We start from the raw sequence: 15,191 nt of genomic DNA on the forward strand, positions 1-15,191 counted from the left end.
CCCTCGCTGTTTTTATCTTATTTCTCACTTTCGAAATTTTATAGATCTAAAAAAAAAAGGGAAAACATGTTGCATTTTCACTGCTGAGTACACAGATGGCATAAACGAGGGTGTGTGTGTGTGTCAACTACAACCTCGGAAGGCGCACCTGCCGGGGCTTACTGCTTGGATGAGGCCCTCCTCCGGCCAGAGAGCGAGGCAGGAGCATCCCCGTCCTTCCCAAACGAGCTGGTTTCCTTCTCCTCCAAGTTCTTCTGGTTTCCAATGTTTAGGACATTAGGTTTCCAATGTCCATATTCGGTCCAACGTAGAAACTTGTTTGAGCTCAAAATTACAAGAAACATCATTACCTTTTTAAAATTCATTTTCCACATGCTTTAGATTATTTTGCCCCTAAAATTACTCAGCATGGCACAAGTTTAAGGGTGGAAGGTTAAAAGTCATGCCTGCGACAAAACAGAACAAAACAAAAACAAAAACAAAAAACAAAACAAAACAGAACTCTGAGAGGAATTACAAAAATACTAAGAATTCACTGTATCAAAAGGAATTTCAACAGTGTAACCACTAGCAAGCAGCTGCCGGGACATTTTCATCTTTCCTGCCTGGAGGACTGGCTGGTCCCTCAGTATCTCCAGAAATTCTTTAGTTCTGCTTTGTAAGAACAACGTAGAGGAACCTGAGTTTTCTTCCTTAACTGTACTGGCTCACATTTATCCTTTAACGTAAAAATTAAGCTTATGTAACTCAATTGTCAAAGATCTATCTTGACAAAAATCAAAAGCAAAACTTGAACAAAAGGTCAGTTTTTATAAAAATATTACTGATAAAAATAGTTTTCTTCTCAGACAAAAGCCCAAGGTTAAAGAAGCCAACTAAGCTTAAAAGAATTTGAGCACAAACGAGAATTTTCTGAGGAAACGGGAGGAAAACCCCAGCATGGCGGGTCCTACTTGTTCTCAGGCTGCAGGGAGGGCCCAGGTCTACTGCCAGTGCGGCTATGCGGACACTCGTAGTTCCTGTATTTGGTTCACGATGGTGTAGACGCTACTTAATCTGAGGACACTGTATCAAGAAGCCCAAAACGAGAGGTCAGAAAGCCTGTTAACCAACAGTGTTAATCTTGGGTCTAACCTCTCTGGCTTCAGTCTCTTCATCTGTACAATAAAGAGAGTTTGACTAAATTATTTCTTAGGTCCTTTCCTGCAGTGAAATTCTATTGCATTCTGTGGAGTTTTTGATAATTCAAATCACCACCTACATATTTTAACACCATGCCATGGCAACAGCTGAAAAGCCAGGCTCGCCTAATCAATATTCTGGGTTGACATATATCATGTGAATAATCAAGAGAAAGGAGCCTCCAAAGGGTAGGCAAGAACCAATGTTTTAGGATGCTTTGGGGGCGTGTGGGCGGGTCACTGAGTTGAGTGTCCGACTCTTGATTTTGGCTCAGGTCATGCATGATCTTACTTCATGAGTTCAAGCCTCACGTCAGGCTCGTGCTGACTATGGAGCCTGCTTGGGATTCATTCTCTCTCTCTCCCTCTCTCTCAATAATAAACTTTTTAAAAATGCTTTGAAAAACAATGCTAACCCTTCATGTTAATAGTGACAGAGACTTTAATGGTTTAATGAAAAAAATGCTAAAGGGCCTGGAGGAGGGCTCCCCGCCGCCCCCACCCCCAATGGCTTCAGAGGAGTGTGGAGACACGACCGATGATGTCACAAGCATGACAGAGGGTGACTACAGGAGCCCAGCCACTGGAGAGGAGCCGCCCAGCCCAGTCTGCCAGAGCACTGAGGTTTGCAGACCTCTCACCTGTGTCTCCCACCCAGTACCATGAAAGGCAGCATAAAATCTTCTTTTTTTATTTAAAAAATGTATCTTTGATGGGATTTTTCACTTAATACGTTTTGTCCAATCATAAATAAGAACTTTAACTTTTGAAGGAGGAGCAAAGCTTTGAAAGGGAGGAGACAGGGGTGCCTGGGTGGCTCAGTGGGTTGAGCGTCTGGCTTTGGCTCAGGTCATGATCTCATAGTTCGTGGGTTCAAGTCCTCCGTCGGGCTCTGTGCTGACAGCTAGCTCAGAGCCTGGAGCCTGCTTCGGATTCTGTGTCTCCCTCTCTCTCTGACCCTCCCCTGCTCATGCTGTCTCTCTCTACCTCTCAAAAAAAAATTTTTTTTTTAAATTTGAAAGGGAGGAGACAGATTTTCAGCTTAAATGTTGTTTTTGTTTTCCGACTATAAAACGAACACATCCGATGTTTTCAAGTCTGAAAATGCAGAAAATTATGCAGGAAAAACAATCGTCCATAGTCTTGCACAAAGATCTAACCTTGATATTCTTTTTGATCTATGTCTTTTCAATATTTTCCCCTTTGTGTCTAAATCTGCACAATGAACATGCACACAGTACACTGGACACAAAAAGTGTCATCACCATGGACCATGAGCTTTTCCCATGGCACCAGAATCTTCTGAAAACACGACTTTTAGCAGCTGTATGAGGACCTCCACTTTATCATGATTTAATACATGCACTCAACTGAAATCACACAACATATTACTCTGCCTCCTGTGTGTTAAGGTGGGCACACACGTGTCTTCCCTACTCACTGATGAGAACCTGTATTCTAGCTTTATATGTCATAACTGTGGCAACTATTTTCCCAATGTGTTTTTAACGTGATTTTTTTTGACACCCATCTTAGAATTTGCGTATTGTAATTTTGTGTACTTTCTGTCATTACTTGTACAACGGAAGAGTCACCCCTGACTCCGAGGTCAGTTTTCTTCCCGACTCCTCTGAGGCCAGCCCTATTACTTTGCAATGTTATCTGTTGCAAAGCCCTGTTTTCACGGGAGACTATGGTCTGAATGTTCACTTTCATAAAACATGTGGCATCTGACACTGTGGAGACCTGCTGACGCACTCAGCCCCATCCTGAAACAGGGTGTGACCAGCACCATCAGCCCAGCTGTTTGGGTTACTTGTCCCTGTGACCCACATGGGTTCTGAGACTGGTCTTTCTAGGCTCAGGCAGGACAGTGGTGAGACGCGCCCACACTTTGGTCAGATGCCGGACGCTCAACTGGGAAACACTTCCCACACCCTCTGGGCTTTTGTCAGAAGTTTGGCCTCATTTGAGAATGGGAGCCAGGTGGAGGTCAGGAGCCCACCGGGTTATCAGGAGGTTTTATTTTATCACTAAGCTCTGTTCCATTTGTCCTGGTGGGTCCACTGATCCAATTCTTCTCACAGAATCACACTGTTTTGACTATTTTGCCTTCAGGACAGACCAGCCCCAGGACAGAATGCACTTAGAAGACCCTATTCCCTTTAGAGAACCACAGTGTTATTCCTGCACTGGTCACTGAAAACACCGGCACATGGTGCAAGACCAGCAGGGGTGACAGAATGGGCTCCAACCTCAACCAGATATGAGAACCTCAGTTCTCCAGGGACATGCACGTCCTGGATGACAGCCTGCAACAAAGTTCCTGACAGAGATTTCAAAAGCCTTCCGGCTCATTCAGAACAACTTTCTAACAGGACAAGAGCATGAGTCCTAAAGGCAGTATTAAAGCAAGACTCCCCTACGCCTTCCTTATGCGTAGGTACTTCTTACAGTGTGAACTCACACTCAGTTCTACGTCAACTGAGCACAGCATGCATCCCAGAACCTGACTTCTGTCATCGGAGGAGGTATTCTGGGAGAAAGGCTAACATACGTAGATTCTCTCATATTAGAAGTGTTAAAAACACCCTTTCTGTTTCTTCTTCCTGGCCCCTAAATCCGGGCTCTCCCATAAGGAAAACTTAAATCCTTGGCTTGCTCCTATCATGAGACCTTTGGCAGATGGACAGAAAAGATGCATGACTGTCTGCCCAAGGACGGCCCTTCATTCCCTCGGCCTAATTAAATCATTCCTTTTGTCATCTCTTTTCCACCCTAAAACTCCAATTCGCCACGTACTCATTGAGCACTCGGAAGCAGAAGGCTGGATTTCTACTCTCAACCACCAAAACAGGGAGACGGGAGGCTGACAGAGGCGCTAGGGGCAAAGCAAATGCGGCAAGAATGTGATCACATCGCAAAAGCCTCTATGTTTCAGGTCCTGAAATAAAAATGCAACTGCTGAGTCAGTGGTTTGGGAAACACAGTGCTCTGCACACATGGCAAGGTGGTGACGCAGGGTAGGGCTGGACAATTCACAAGCCCTCCTGGGACAGGAGCCCCTTGGCCCTACACCTTCCTCCTGCCGCATAACCAGAACATAAAAACTAATGGAACATTGCCTCTGTCTTCCAGGCACATATGGATGAGCCAGAAGGAAGGAAGGAAATTTTAGCCTCTTGAGTCCATTACGTCATTCCTGCATAGCATTCCGATGCTGCCAGCTCTTCCATAGTGGCACAGAGTGTAAGTTCTCAACCTGATGGATTTTCACAAGTGCACACAGCTCAGGACACAGGGTGTTCCCAGCACCCCAGAGGGCTCGCTCGTGCTCCTTCCCACAAATGACCGCATCCTGCCCCCACAGGTAAACCACATTCGGGCCTCTGTCACCACAGGTTAGGTTGTGCCCAAGGGACTGTCTTTTTTTTTTTTTTTAATGTTTATTTTTGAGAAATAGACAAAGCACAAGCAGGGGAGAGGCAGAAAGAGAAGGAGACATAATCTAAAGCAGGCTCCAAGCTCTGAGCTGTCAGCACAGAGCCTGATATGGGGCTCAAACCCACAAACTGTGAGATCATGACCTGAGCTGAAGTCAGATGCTTAACCAACCGAGCCACGCAGGCGCCCTGGGACCATCTGTTTTAAGACAGCAAAAGAGAAAAGTTAAAGGAGAAACAGAATAAAATTCAGATTAACTCAGGTTTAGGAAAATAGTGTAACATTTAAATGGGTGGCTCACAGATGAGCCTTTGCTGATCCTTTCTCTCAAAGTTTTACAAATATCTATCCCAGTGATTTATGGGAGAGATCTCGTATTACCTATAAAAGGCTCTGATGAGCAACACAATTTCAGTGATAAAAGTGACTACTGGTTAGGTTTTCTGTCCTTACGTCACTTTTGAGGTCACGTAAAAAAATCCATACTGTTCTGCTCCCTGATGTTTTACTTTCTTCTAAATTCATGATCTTGCTGGAGTTGGCAGTATCTCGGTTCCGTGAGTAGTGGTGTCCACTCAGGGACAGTGGACACAGGTGCACAGGCTCTGCTGAGGGCTTTCAAAGTTCTCTCCTCTGATACTGATACTGTTTGGCACAATATTTGCAGGCAATATCCTGCCACCATGAACCCAGGGATGCCCATTACATGGGAAATATGGGCAGGAAATGGGGATTTGAAATTCTAAACAGCTGGGAGGGGTACGGAAAAAACAAAGTCTAGAGAGACAATGGTGGTGGGAAGGAGTGGAAGATGAACCCATCAACAGTGTGGGGGCAGACTGGTCACAGGACACAGGGGAAGGAAAGCGCAGGGCTGTGGACACAGAAAGGAGGAACTGGGTGGTAACCAGGGACTGTGAGCCACAGAGCTTAGAAGAAATGAGATGAGCTTGTCAGGAAGTCAGTGGTCTGCTGGTCGCCAGGGTACGGGGGTGGGGGGGTGGTAAGAGACTGCAGGCATCAAAAAGAAAAGAGGTCATACAGAGTGGAGGCATTAAGTGTGTAACTGATGAGGGAACAGCCCAGAGGTGAGGGGATGTGATGTGGGGACAGCACAGAGTGGAGGGGATGTGATGTGGGGGCAGCACAAGGGGGAGGGGATGTGATGTGGGGGCAGCACAGGGCAGAGGGGATCTGATGTGGGGGCATCTAGGGACAGGAGGGAAAAGCTCTGCTCTGAGTCCAGCCCTCAACCCCAGGCCCCCTTACTTTTAATCACTTATGCTCCTAAAGGGTACTTCATTCTTTCCAACCATGGTTTTCTCCATCTGTAAGTGGAGATGGGAAATAGCTCAGGATTCCCTGGATTAAATCAGAGAGCATGCATGAAATATAGCACAGTGACTGGTACATAGGAAGGGCTCAGTGAAACCACTCACACTACTACTATAGATTGGAGATTCCACAGCATGAAAACCCATTTTCTTCACCAAAGACACAGGTACAAAGCACAACGAAGTCCCATTTTATAATTCTGAAAGAATTTTAATCACACATCCATTTATTACTACTCGTTATTTTGGAATACTTTAGAGTACTGTAGTAGTGATAAAACATCCTATTAAAATTCTTAGAAAGGTCATTTTGTTATGAAATTACATACAGGAGATATTTATGTGACAGCAGAATAAAAAATAACTTACATGTTATATAATCTAAATTGCAATGCTGACGGAAAACTAAATATGCTTAATCGTGCACATGACCAAAGTATGTCAGGAACACGGAAGCCGTCAGCGGCTGATCACACTTCCACTCAAAGCCCACATCCACGGGTGAGAGGAAGCGATGCCTCATCTCTTCCCATCTGCACACCTGGGTGCCGCATGGGGAAGGCACGCAAGTGCACGCTCCATTTCAGAAAATTAATTCACAACGATAAAAAATTGCTTTTCCTTTGTATCATGATTTTCAAATAGAATGTCTTAGGGTAGTTATTTTAACTAATGAAAAATAAATTATTTAGCTTGTAAACTATGTGACACTAAAATCTTAGTTAAAACCGTGTTGAGTTTATATCTCGGCGTTATCTAGACACCTGATTATGGCTAGTTTTATCTTCAAGAAGGAACGCCTGCACTTTTGCATACAAGTTTATATTCTCTTTACAGCTGACAGGAAATTCAAAAATAAAGCACCAAAATCAAGAGAAAATAAAGTATGCTTTTCGAAATGGACAAACTGCAAAAATGTCTATGAATTCTGGGCAATCCTCTTGGTGAATCTCCTTTGCTGTCTTCCATTCCTACCCACTTTTAAGCTCAGGAGAGCATTCAGTGGCTACTGATCGCTGAGAAAAATCCCTCAGCTGTTACATATTTGCAGCTTTCCGCTGGAGATACTAAGCATTTTGCAGAGATGGAGGTGTCTGGGTGGCTCAGTCAGTTAAGCATCACACTTCAGCTCAGGTCACAGTATCATAGTTTATGAGTTCAAGCCCCACATCAGGCTCAGTGCTGACAGCTCAGAGCCTGGAGCCTGCTTCAGGTTCTATGTCTCCCTCTCTCTCTGCTCCTCCTCTGCTCGCTCTCTGTCTCTCCAAAGATGAATAAACATTTAAAAAAAAAAAAAAGAATTTGCAGAGATGGAACAAAAGATGCAGCACACAGAAATGTGCGTTTTAAACATTAAAAAACCGCCATGCCAGCTTAACCAAAACTTGCTGGCCAAAGAAAAACATGTGACACTTAGGGATGTCCTTTGAGTGGGGATGAGGAAGAGTGAAAACAGTGACCTCTACCAGCAGCCGAGCCTGGTGACCCTGGAGGCATTTCTATGTGATGTTCCCAGAGAAAAGTGTATTTTGTGCATATTTTATGCATAATATTTGTGACCCTCTGTCCCACTCAGACTCAAAGCCCTGTAAAGCTGGAACCAACCAGACTTTCATGTAACAGGTTATGTTCCAACTTAAGTCAAAAAGAAATTTCTCTTTTATTAGTAGAGCCTGGGCCTAAGAAGCAAGCAAGAAATGATGCTGTTTTCTCTCCGTTATTTCAGTAAACAAGAACGGAACTGTGTTATACAAAACTGGGTGAGGACAAAGAAGAGTGTCGCTTCCTCTTCTGTTACTAATTAATTATCTCTTCCGGAGGCTCTGCTAGTTAAATAGTGAGAAGGCAGCTGCAGAGCTGCTCCCCAAACGGTGAGGGAAGCAGGCGTGGGAAATTTCAAGCCACTTGTATGGGGGAGGGGAGGGGCAGTGACTAAGGTCACAATACCACAGGGCTCTGGTCCCATGCAATGCACACCCCGAAAGAGGAATCCAAGAATGCTTTCTGTTTTCAAAAAGGACCTGACATTAGACCACTGAAAAGGACACTCAGTTAATTAAAAATAGTTGTAAATAGTTGAAACGCAGCTTTTAGTTAAAAGAAAACATTCTTCCTAAGCCCATGAAGCTACATCTGGGTGGTTTAGTTGGCGTTTATAAAGCAAACAGCCTCATGTGTTACATTTAAAGCTACACTAAATTATAAAGCACTTGCCCTTCAATTCAAGCCTTTCCATGCCAGACTATTGCTGGGAGCCCTGCACCAAAGACGCGAAGGAAGAGTATAGAGTATTCTTTTCTTAATAAGACGTGAATCATAATCACTAATAAGAGATCCAAGAAAAGCTCACAGAAAGCCAGAAAAAATCTTATTAAACTCAACTAACTTAAGAGCATGGAATGCTGGAATGAGGTCTCAAATCCTCAAGCCAAAACACTCACCAGACCCTAAAGCCGCTCACATAGAATGTGCTTTGAGAGAAGGAGAAAATAAGAAAGTAAAACCAGGAAAAAAAAAACCCAAAGAAACATTACAACGTGGAACTCAATGTAGAGTCTAACCCTGTGTGAGAGGGAGGCATTTTAACAATCAAATAATGCATTTAAATGCGTCTCTCCTAGGGACTGCTTTACAACAAAGCAGTTTTATTTTCTGGTGGTCATTTGGTGGCCAATGGCTGCAACTAAAATGTCCTAGGCTAATAGTTAAAAAAATGAAGACCCAAGCTAAACTAGTGTTGGCTGGGCCCACGAAGATGATCTAAGTCTCAATTACATATAAGCAGAAACAAAGACACAGTCCATCACTAACCATATTTCTATTTAAACTGCTGAACTGAATAATCTGTCACAGTAATCTCACTCAGTGAGACCTGTCAGCCTGTTCCTGCCCAGGCTGGAAGATTCTTCTTCCCTGAACTCCCCTTCCTGCCACTTCCCCGGCCCCGAAACACACTCCCTCCCTCATTGGGACTTCAAGGCCAGGTCAAAGAGGGTGGGGAGCCTGCACAGGAGCCCTGACCCATGGAGAGGCAGAATGAAAGCAGTGTCTCAGGAGGGGCGGGGGGTTGGCCCATGGACCACAGACACACAAACAGGGTCTGAAGGAATGAAGGCATTAACTGTCCACCCTTGCTTCTTACTGGACACACAAAATAGCACTCAGAAACAGGAGATCGCTCCTATTTCTGCAGCATCAAGCCTGGATCTCAGACTACTTGGTAGTCATCAAAGCTCTGTACCATTCAAATAGGCAAAGACACTGATCAAGCTAAACCACCTAACTCAGCAAATCCACACAGAATAAGGTATCGAATCTGGCCTGGAACCTCTCATTTAGCCCCACTTTCCACACTCATGAAATACTTGTGGACAAAGAAAAGCCCGCACTCTTATTCAGGGGGTTGTGGCTCATCCACCGGTTTCATGCTCTCATGCTCTGCCAATTGCTCATAAAGTCACTCATACTAGACACGCAAATATCCTGGGGGTGGCCGGGGCAGGGCAAACAGAAAGGTTATTCCTGGCTGTCTCCTCTCCCTTGGCCCCACCACACAAGCTCCTGGCCCCACACTCCATATGAAAGCAGCCGGGTGCTATGTGAGGGGTCAGTTCTCTACATTTCCTCCCTTTGGTCTTCATGAATAAGTCTATGATTTTGATTTTTCAAAGTCAGAAACCAATGTATTTGGGGAGAGATTTAAAAACCAGAAAATGGTATCCCCCCAAATGCACTCAAATCACAGAAATAAGAGTGTTTTTAGGGAAACAAAACCTTCTGAGTCTTCTCCCACCATCTGGGAACTATCTTTACTACATTAGACCAATGGTTCCTGATTTTCATTATCAAATTATCACATCATAAAATTAAGCTCTGCATAAGAAGGACTTGGTGGGTGCTCAATTACTTACTAGCTCATTCAACAATTAACTTCTGAGTATTTACTAAGTGCCAGGCACCTAACTAGGCCCTGGAGATACATAGTGAAACCAGAAAATGGCTCAACGCGCCCGGAGAAAGATCAATGGATCAAAGGCATAAGAATGTAATTGCTGTGTACTTAGATAGTAAGTTCTTTTGTGGCTACACAACGTTCGGCATCCAGTGTTGAATAACCACAGCATGCAGGATTCCAGGGCCCGTGAGGTGCACGCACCGGGCACAATGTGCCGTCAGCCCTCCTTGGGGCCTCCTCCAGATGAAGGAGGCCGCGTGCCACCCCACACATGCCTGAGCTCCTCCCTCCTCCAGCCTCCAGCTCCCCCATTCCGGGCCTTGGGCCCTGTGCCTCTGTGTCCCTCTCTGGGATTCGTGGGACCCTCTCAACTCTGACTCACGCTCAGAGAGCACGTGTTTTTGCACCCCTCATCTCTATCCAGCGACAAGGTACAGTTGGCAAACGATCATGGTCTTCCTGAAAATGAGACCTAACCGACCCATAATGACACCTTTCATTAGGGTTGACTGTTGGCTGAATAACTTACCTTTCTTTAGCCAAAAGGAAAAGGAGAAAATTTGAACCACTTTTTTTTTCTGTACTCTCTAGTATCTGCCAAACAACACACAGCGATATGGAAAGGGGGTGGAGAAAGAACATACTTGCTTCATTCCAAAATGCTGTGTTAATTTTATGAAACACAGAGAGCATTGTTTGCTGACATTTACTGTGAAAGTAAAAGATGACCAAGGTCCAAATTCTGAAGCATGCATTCCAGAGCACACGGCACCCTGTGGGATCTGTTCATTTATAATATACACAGGTTCCTTAAAGACGTCTTACTATAAAATAGGCCTTCGCACCATCTGAGTGCCAAACGACAGACTTTGGCAAGCAAGCTCGGAACATTTTAGACTTTACAAACATTATCCTGTTTTAAAAGTTAATTCTGACCACTTTAAGGAATGTAAAAATAAACCCTGGATTCAGTGAAATCAAGATTGAATCTTACCAGACTTCTAAAATTAACCATGGACTCTGATTCTATGCTCAAGTAGGAGAGCAGGTCCAGGTCTCTGGGGCAGGAGGAGCCCCTTATTCTTAACAATGTCTCCTCATCCAGACAGCAAATGAGTGACTTCTTGGGGTGCAGGGTGGGGTTGGTGGGTTACAGTGCTCAATATTTATACATCAGAGTGAAAAGTAACACATCATGTATTTATTTCAACCCAGATTCAGCCACAGCTTGATTTCTGAAACGATACTGGCACAGCGAACAGCAGCAACCATACTGGAGGAGAAAACAAAGGAACGAAGCAGAACAGGAAGCCTGGCTGCAGGCGCTGGGTGAAGGGAAACTACAGCCAAGCAGGTGGAATTACCTGGGACACAAAGCCAGCACGTGGTGGTACCAGGACTCTGATGGGTGTGGATGGCTGAGGACGGTGTGGATGGTTGTGGAGGGGTGTGGAGGGGTGAAGCCGGGTGAGGATGGGTGTGGATGGCTGAGGATGGGTGAGGGCAGGTAAGGAGGGCTAAGGACAACTGAGGACAGATGAGGACGGGTGAGGATAGGTGTAGACGGATGTGAAGGGGTGTGGAGGGGAAAGCCGGGAGAGAACGTGTGTGGACAGGTGTGGAGGGGTGAGGATGGATGCGGTCCTGGGAAACTGTGCTCCCCCTGGCAGACCTGGGCCGCATGACATGGAGGTGGCAGGAAAACGAGGCCGTGATGTCACGCCAGTGGCACCTCCGCAGGCCGAGTCCCCACCACCAAGAAATACTCTGTCTTCAGGTCGTCGGATCTGCTAACGAAGAGCCCAGGCAGCTACCAAATAAATACGCAGATACCTTTGCCTCCAGACCGATCTTCACAACATGGCAGTGGCTTCTGTGGGATGTAACTGGGGCCTCTGGAAGACATTGACCTGCCACTGGTTGTTCCGGCTTTCGTCCCTCAGACCATCGGAACATTTCTCTGCTACACCAGACACAGGCAATCGGACCCCAATTAGCTAGAATTACACGAACAAAACGTCAACGGCTGTGGTTCCTCTGCATCACCGAGGAGGGACAGCCTTGTCAAGGAAGACTTGTGGGCAGGATGGACGTGGCCAGGATGGGGACCACTGTGTGTCTGGAGCATGTGGACTTCAGCAATGGGCTGAAGAACCAAACTCTAAAGTCGGTTGGATCCTGGGAACAGCCTAAAGAATGCAATGTGACCGCCTGTTCCTGCTGCCAGCCGGTTCCACTGTTTATATCCATAAATAAAGGCTCAGGACCATGTAGCCACATATAACCTTTGGTTGGTAAGAGAGAACAGGAGAGCAGAATTCATGAAACTTTAGTCTGGATCTCTTTCAGTATTAATATATGAACAAATACATGACGTTTAACTTCTGTGCCTCAGAGAACACAGTGGACGACCTGTCCGGAGTCTGCCCAGGGTCCCACCCCATCCACATCACCTTGCACCTCTGAAGAAGAGGACCGTGCAGTTTTTACCAGGTTTCAGCACTAAACACTAAGTACTCATAAATACTTGCTGACTAATAACTTTTCCACTCACTGCTCATCTTAAAAGAGCCACAGGTCTAGTGACTTGAGCAAATCACAGACCCTGGGGTGTCAATGCCAGATCCATACCACAGGGGATGAAGTGTTCCGAGGGATTTCTGTCTCACGTTTCCCAGCTGAGCAGAAATCACTCGACTGCCAGGGCTCAGGAAATGGGAGAGGGTGGTCGCTGCAGAGCACGTGCATGAAAGAAAGTTTGGGAAAGGATGCTCACAGCTTTAACCTTGCCCTAGACACCAAGACACAGCATATACAAAGGAGCAAGACTTCAGATGGTAGATTCTTTTTTAACATAACACGACTTCTCATTTCCTACTTTTTTAAGAAAAGGGAATTGAAAATAACTAGTGGCTTAGGGGAGAACAAACAAAACCTCTGAGAGGGGCCAGGAACTGGAAAACTCATGGGGCTGCAGGAGAAAGAGACACAGGTACAAATGTCACACAGCACAACATACAGGAGGGACAGTCTCCTCCACGCCCGGACTACTCTTGTGCCTCTGGGCCCTGGGGGGCCTCAAAGTCACCATCTGTCCACGAAACCTGGGAGGTAAAGCTGCATTTGGCCACAAAGAAGAGTCTGCGACAGGCCAAGCATCCACAGAGCCCTCTGCCAGGCCAAGAACAGGTCTGTGGGAGGACAGAACTACAAGGGAAGTGCAGTTTGGATTAGGAGCCTGTCTCGTCTTTGTGGATGCACAACTCCTCATTAATCGTGTCCTAACACCACTACCCTTCCATTTCCAAATGGCAACAAGATTCCACATGAGCAATTCCAAATGTGCTTCAACCCATGCAGTGTGATAGGTTCCAGACCCCAGAGGAGAAAGAACAGACGGCCAGGCCGTGCTCAGGACACTCCATCAGGAGCTGCCCTCACATCACCACGCACATGACCCCTCTGCCCCAGCCACCCGTTCCTTTTACTTGTCTTCCAACATGCTTCTGGTTTGCATGCGCTCCCCTTACCCCTTCCTCCAGTCTCCACACCACGGCCTGGATGGTAACCCTTCCAGGCCATGCAAGCCCTTGCCCCATCAACCCACACACCCCCTGCCCTCCTCTGAGGGCCTAGAGTTGTATATTTTTCTCCAGTGCAAAGGAAACATCATTATTATCGTACTTTTTTATCATGATTCTGATGCCCAGCTGGGTGGAGGCCTGGTCTCTCAGTAGGAAGACCTGACTTCCAGCGTTTCTGAATTCCTGGGTGTTCCCCATCAGACACGTGAATGAATGGCCAGACTGTGGGTATGATGATGGGAATCTACAAATGAAGAATCTATGTAAGCTACCTAATATTTGGTGATAAATGGGATTAAAATAGGATATCCTGTGATCCTGACAGTGATTTTAGTTTTATCAATCAGAACAGCTGACTGATACAAAGAATCTTTAGAAAGAAGTGTTGAGCCTAAAGAGCCAAGAAGGGATCAAACAGAACCTGCCATTTACAGGAGGTAAAGAAAGATAATTGCAAACGGGCCAGGACAAAATTACAGTTTCTACCTGACTGACTCTTGAAAACATAGTCTATGATTTAAATGTTTATAAACAAATAAAACTCCAAAACATAAAACACCCACCAGGCAGGCCCGTTTGTGGCCTGGGTGCAGAGAGCATGTGTGACTTTGTGTGCACGCCCTTCTACTGCTGGGTCGTGGCCTCGAGGACCCCCTTCAAGGCCCTGCAAGCACCTACACCCTCACCAAGTCACGGATATACCCTACACAGTAACTGAGTCATCACAGACTATTTGAGATTATCGATGAAAAGGCAACATGCAATAAACCACAAAAGGAAATGGAAGAGATTCCAAGTGCAAGTTCATGGTACAGATGGGTCACTGATACAACAGCTTTCCCGTGTCAGGCAGGGGAAAAGGGAAGGCAGCAGGGCGCCATGTGGCAGCTTCGGTTTCAGGATTCCTCTGTGGGGACGTCCTACGCACACCATCCCTGACGCAGGAGCTACGGCTGCGCCTAGGTTGCTTCGCAGGCGTCTCCCTGGTCTGAGAGACTCGGCATCTCAGTCCGGACCTTGTCAGCACCTTGCCTGGAGCACAACTGGACAAGTAAGCACACACTGAGCCAGGTCCAAGGCTCTTCCTCTGAAGACGGCCCCCAGCAGTGCTGCTGCCTTAGTGGGGCAGGAGCATCACCCCCAGCACCTCCCTCCTGCGAAAGAGCATCCCTCGGTCGCCGCCAATGCGCCTCAGCTCTGCTTGCTTCCAGTGGCTCCCACCGCGGTGAAGGGTCTCCCTACCTGCCCACCCAGCTGCTCCGGCCACGAAACCGGGCACCAGCCATAATTCTTCTTCCCTTCCCGCCTCCATATCCAACTGTTCGCCAAATCCAGTAGATTCTCCCTTGTGAGCCCTTCTGGTGTGAAATTCTCTCTAAATTCCACCATCTTTCACCTGAAATCCTGCAACGAGAATGCTGGCGGTGCTCCTGTCCACGACGGTGCGGACCCCGTCAGGGCATGCCGGCAGTGTTCCGTCTGTGCCAGCCACTCTCCACAGTGCAGGGGACTGGCTTCTCCCACATGCAACAGTGGCTGTGTATCTTTTATGCTCAATGCCCCACAATGTCACCCCCATTAGGACGGCAACAGTGAAATCACACGCTGTCAAGGGTGTGCGTCTGCTGGTGGGAACAGAATAGCACAGCAGCTGAGGGAAGAGTTTGGCGGGTCCTCAAAATGTTAAGTACAG

At 46.4% G+C, this 15,191-nt stretch overlaps 1 protein-coding gene across 8 annotated transcripts in view; it reads right to left on the reverse strand.

Moving 5' to 3' along the window:
* Positions 1-15,191, reverse strand: part of DISP1 (dispatched RND transporter family member 1) — a 117,512-nt gene that overhangs the window by 27,646 nt on the left and 74,675 nt on the right. Inside the window, exon 2 of one of the 8 annotated variants that reach the window (XM_029934953.1) lies at positions 149-324. The exons of the other annotated variants lie outside the window; for them this stretch is intronic. The gene's annotated coding sequence lies outside the window, so the exon portion shown is untranslated. The remainder of the gene's footprint in view (positions 1-148; positions 325-15,191) is intronic. 8 annotated transcript variants of the gene reach the window in all.

This window comes from Suricata suricatta, chromosome 3 (assembly GCF_006229205.1).
Source record: "Suricata suricatta isolate VVHF042 chromosome 3, meerkat_22Aug2017_6uvM2_HiC, whole genome shotgun sequence".
In the NCBI taxonomy this organism is placed as follows: domain Eukaryota; kingdom Metazoa; phylum Chordata; class Mammalia; order Carnivora; family Herpestidae; genus Suricata; species Suricata suricatta.